Source organism: Lathamus discolor, chromosome Z, assembly GCF_037157495.1.
Source record: "Lathamus discolor isolate bLatDis1 chromosome Z, bLatDis1.hap1, whole genome shotgun sequence".
Lineage (NCBI taxonomy): Eukaryota > Metazoa > Chordata > Aves > Psittaciformes > Psittacidae > Lathamus > Lathamus discolor.
Window position 1 is genome coordinate 35,274,749 of NC_088909.1, and position 6,000 is coordinate 35,280,748.

The window sequence follows — 6,000 nt, forward strand, 5'->3', positions numbered from 1 at the left end:
CAAGCCCCCTCCAGCCTGGCCTTGAACACTGCCAGGGATGGGGCAGTCACAGCTTCTCTGGGCACCCTGTGCCAGGGCCTCACCACCCTCACGGGGAAGAACTTCTGCCTAAGAGCTCATCTCAATCTCCCCTCTGCCAGGTTAAAGCCATTCCCCTTGTCCTGTCCCTACAGGCCCTTGTCAAGAGCCCCTCTCCAGCTTTTTTTGTGGTCCCTTTAGGCTGCTCTAAGGTCTCCCCTTAAGGAGCCTTCTCTTCCCCAGGCTGAACAAGCCCAGCTCCCTCAGCCTGTCTCCAGAGCAGAGCTGCTCCAGCCTTCTTTTTTTTAATGTCACTGAAGACTTCACAGATTGGCCTTCAGCTCTGCTTTAAGCTCTGGCAGCCTCGGTGAAGCTGGCTCTCCCAGGCTGTTACTAACAAAGATGCCTTGCTTGCTGAGCTCATAAATTTATTAATAGAGTTCAGTTGTTTCGGGGTTTACATAATGAAAAATGAGGCTTATGCTATCAAAAAATCTGTGTTCAAATGGAGAAAACTGAGGTAGGACAAGTTCTGGCCCTGTTACTGCATGATACCTGACACAGCCTGCATTAAAATAGTAGCGTCTGCTAATTAAGTTATGAACTCCAGAGCCCTGTCTGAGGTCTTTTACAGGGTGATACCCGCTCTGCATTGGGCACAGCAGAAAAAATGCAAGGTAGTGATCACTGTATTACAGTGGTATTTTGAAGATATTTTTGAGGAAATGTTCCACATGCTGCTGCAAATGTTGGAACTCTGCTGCAGATGTCACATCCTCAGTCCCATGCTTTGATTATGTCTCACATCTATTCATCTTCCTGGACTGAATGCCTCTTCTCTGTAGTGTAAAGATTGAATACTTACATAGTCCTCAAGGTCTATCAAGGCATGTTTCTATTTATTAAATATTGAAATGTGAATGTTAGCTTACATTTCAGCAACAAGACCAGCCTGCATAGCTAGATTTTTCAGTCTTGCCACCAACTTTCTCTTTGCTAGTTTTGCCCTAGGATGGAGAAATGATACCTTGACAGCACCTTCAAATATTTCTCAGTTTTCCTTTGAACATTTCTGCTTGAATGTTAACATTTGATAAGCTACACACAAAACTTGGTTTATTGACTTAGATGCAGCTGTTTTGTAAGCCATATGTTATGGAAATCTGTGGTTTCTTCTGCACTACTTGACTGCCACAATGCATAGCTGTTTTGCATCATCTTATTTTAAGGTTTTGAGGATAGGATATGTTCTTTCATTCTGTGGGATTGTGGTTGAAAAATCAGATTTTCTGCAAATTGGAGCAGTAAGAATTCTACCAGCAATGACTGAAAAGATACAAAGATGTGTTTGTTTAGTTTCAACTTTAAAATTGCTAAGCAAATTTAATTCCAACATGGAGCACTTAAGTCTCTTTCTAAAAACCACTGTTGGGAGTTCATATATGAGTTATGCTCTGTGCAACCACCGTAAGTAAAGCAGATAAATGACCCTAAAAACATTATTTGATCTGTGAGCAAAACAAACTCATATAATGGCGGAAGCTGTTCAGCAAAAAGATAAAATTGGAGAGAGATTTTTAATCTGGTTTTCCCATCATCTTAATATAATAAGAAAAGCAATTTTGGACAGCAAGCCAAACAGTTTACAAATGCAATTTATGAAAACCAAAGGGACATGTTAAGAAGTTGTAACAGAGGGGCCTTTTTGCATTTAAAGAAGGGAATGCAGTAAAGGTCCACTTCCTTTTGCTCTTTGGTCTTGCTGGGGAACCCCATTTAGAAATGAAGTTGAAACTAAATCCTCATTTTGTATTCTTGATGGGAAATTGTGTTGCTTGAAACTATCAAGGTCCTAAGGGTTAAGTTTTAGATCTAGAGGGCATTCAGAAGGTCACATTTCATATCTTAACTCATGCAAGTCCATTCCAGAATTATCTGGCTGCCTCTAATTATAGTTTCTGCACAGTATGAGCTAATTAAAAAAAAAAAAAAATCAGGTTAAACACCATCCAGTAGTACATAACCATGCAATTTGTGGAAATAAGTGAAACCCAAACATTTCTTTCCTAGCTCTGTGTGCCTTGGTGCTCTGCTGCTAACAGTAATGCTGAAGGTTGCTTTGCATGAATCATTTCAGTGCTCTGTGTCAGCAGCCAGCCAGATCCTGGGTCTGCTTTGGTAAAACCTGCTGCTCAGACCTGCTCTGTGCCCAGAACATGAATATGTAACAGGCAGCTGCTCACCAGATGAGCTCTCTTTAGCTTCTGAAAGCTGTCTGCTCTGTAGATTTATTACTGTGGCACAGAATAAGTATTTAAAGAGAGTCAGTGAGGTTTTAGATGAAGAGCCCAGTTTTCTTTTGACAGATGTGTAGATGGCATGGGCAGGGCTGAGCTTTGCTGGCTCTTAGCTGCTGACGAGGAGCAATAGCTGTAGAAAATGATACTGAGAGCTTCATGCTCCCTTCCCTCATGCCATGCCTGGCAGGAAGAAGATCTGGCAAGGACCATGCCATCCCCATCCTACTGCCTCCTGACACACAGTACCCGATCTGTTCTCATCTCACATGTGATCCCAGCTCTACAACCATTGAGGGCTATCCTTGTGTCCCTGCCTTGGGCCTAACAGCTGCTTGTCTTTATTATTCCCCTTGAAGTGAAGTCCATGTGCTTATGCTACATTTGCTGCAATAATGTGGACGTAATATTTCTTTTCAAACACTTGCAGTGTACAAAATTTACCAGAAAGCCATAAAGGAGAAGCAAATTACCTTCCCATTCCTTTTCAGCCAGACGAAGTGAAGAAACACACTGTTTTAAGACTTTTAATTTTGCCAGAATTAATTTTGCCATCTTCAAAGAGCTCCACACAGCTGTCTGCCAAATATCTTCCCTGGGAAACCATTAGTTCAAATGTGTTTATGAGGAACTGACCAGCACATCGGGGTGTCAATGCATGCTTACTGCAAAGTGAGAAACACTGTTTAAGCAGAGGCAAACACTCCTTTCCAAATCCCATGCTTTGCGAGCATGCAGAATTTCAGGTATTCAGAGGATGAACCCTGAGAAATGGCCAACTTCACAAAACCCTGGCATTGCTAATTTGGTCATGATGAGTCACTGCTTGTTGGTAATGGAAATCTTAAAAGGGAAGAGTGAATCATCTTGTGCAGTACCAGTCAGGAATCAAATTGCCTCTGGGCATAGAATTACAGGAAAGTAAAGCCAGGGAAATCCTTTTAGTGCTGCAGTAAGAGCACACAGATTACAGGTACTGAATGCTAAATGGATCAGTCAGAGTGGGAGAGACACAGAGCCAGCAGAACAATGTGAGCTCTCAGTAGGAAATTATGTATGCTTGGCCACTATTTGAGTTACTTAAGATAGGGGTCATAGAATGATGCTTACCCTGGCTACAAAGGTCAGTCTAACTTTGCCTGACCAATTTCGTGGCCTTCTATGGTGGGGTTACAGAACTGATGGACAGGGTCAAAGCAGCAGCAGTCTACCTGGACTTGTGCAACGCATTTGACACTGTCCTGCACAACATCCTTGTCTCTAAATTGAAGAGAGAGAGATAGATTTGAAGGATGGACTACCTGGTGGATAAGGAATTGGCTGGATGGCTGCATGCAGAGAGTTGTGGTCAATGGCTCAGTGTCCAAATGGAGACTGGTAATGAGGGGTGTCCCTCAGGGGTGGGTGTTGGAACTCATCCCATTCAACATCTTTGTCAGTGACATAGAGAGTGGGATTGATGTACATTAGCAAGTTTGCTAATGGCACCAAGCTGTGTGGGTTGGTTGATACTCTGAAGGGAAGGGATGTGATCCAGAGGGACCTTGACATGCTTGAGAAGTGGCTAATTCCAACCTCATGAAGTTCAACAAAGTGAAGTGCAAGGTCCTACACCTGGGTCGGGACAATACCACTCACAGCTACACGTTGGGCAGAGAAGAGATTCAGAGCAGCCCTGCAGAGAAGGACTCAAAACGAAAAGGACATGGAGCTGTTGGAGCAAGTCCAGAGGAGGTCATGTAATGGAAGGGAACCTAGCTGAGTGTTGATTTCCTCTCATGACTGAGAGACATAACAAAGGATGTTGTTTGCCACAGTGTATTCAGTAAAGTATGTAAGTTTATTTTCATTGTTACTGTTTGTCACAATGAACATAAATATATGAAAAGGAAAGACACAGGAAAACATAGGTGTGCAGCTGTTTTATGGCCTTCATACTTGGCTGCACTGGGATGCCTAGCCAGCGTTCTCAAAGTGGACAATGGTGAGATCATGAGAAACTGCACTGTCCCATGAGTAAACAATTAGAGATCTGGCATAAAGCTGGTTGTTTTTCTAAGGGTATAAAAGCAGGACCCTCTTGTGCCCATGGGAGAAGCCTCACCTGTGGGCGGATACACCACATGGGAATTTTCCCTAGTACCTGAGACTCTCAGCATCGCCTCCAATGGGGCTTCCCACCTGGAAGTGTGGGCCTAGATGATCAGTCAGTGGTAACTGGTGATTCTTCTCAGTCTCTGTTCTTTCTGTGCAGTAATGGTTTAATTCATTGCTAACTTTCTTCGATACCTTACTTATATACCTATATCTCTGATTTGCTTTATTGTACTTAAGCCTGGGTAAGAGAAGGCTGTGTGGAGTCCTCATAGCAGCCTTCCAGTATCTGAAGGGGATCTGCAAGGATGCTGGATTGGGGCTCTTCATCTGGAACTGTGGTGATAGGACAAGGGGTAATGGGTTCAAACTTAAACAGGGGAAGTTCAAGTTAGGTGTAAGGAAGAAGTTCTTTACTGTGAGGGTGGTGAGGCACTGAAATGCTTTGCCCAAGGAAGATGTGAATGCTCTGTCCTGACAGTGTTCAAGGCTGGGTTATGAGGCTTGGAGCAACATGGTTTAGTGTGTGGTCTCTCTGCCCACGGCGGGGACTTGGAACTGGATGATCTTAAGGTCCTTTCCAACCCAACCTATCCTATGATTCTGTGATTCTATGTAGCTACAGTGAAGACTGCTAAATCAGATGCATAATTTTGAGGCTGTCCCCCTCCCCACCAACCAGCAAAATCTATGTTTTGTTCAAACATTGGTCCAGCAAGATAACAGCTCTTATCAATATAGTTTTCAAAGCTTGATTGAAGTGTTCATCCAGTCCCATATTTGTTGAAGCAGCAATATTCGGAAGAAGGTGTATTTTGAAGTAGATTTTTATGTTTGTTCTTTCTATAAGCCAACTGTGTTATAAAAGAAAAGACTTCTAGTACCTGATCCTGACTGGAAGAAATCTATCACTTTCTCAATTTCTATATTTAAAATACTCATTTGCTGTTCTACCTTCAGAAAAAAGTTTGCTTTACCGTACCTGCAGCATGCCATTCTGAGTAGTAATAGCGTGTTTTTAGAGAAGGCTTCATGGAGACCTCATAGCAGCCTTCCAGTATCTGAAAGGGGCCTATAAAGATGCTGGCAAGGGACTCTTCTTTAGGGACTGCAGTGATAGGACAAGGGGTAGCAGGTTCAAATTTAAACAGGAGAAGTTCAGGTTAGATATAAGGAAGAAGTTCTTTACTGTGAGGGTGGTGAGGCACTGGAATGGGTTGCTGGGGGAAGTTGTGAATGCTCCATCCCTGGTGGTGTTCAAGGCGAGGTTGGAAGGAGTCTTGGTTGACATGGTTTAGTGTGAGGTGTCCCTGCCCAAGGCAGCGGGGTTGGAACTAGATGATCTTAAGGTCCTTTCCAACCCTAACTATTCTATGATTGATTCTATGATTCTATGATTCTATGTGCTTCTCTGTCTGCCTGCTCTTGTTTTGCTTGTTCCTTTGAGCAGTCAGCATATTTGGACAAGAGCATCTTTTCCTCCTGCTCTCTGCAGCCTTAAGCCCTGTGCTAGGAGGATTTGGGGGCCTACTGAAATGAAAACCAGAACCACACAGTTACATCCTAACACAGAAAACCATTTTTTTTCTCC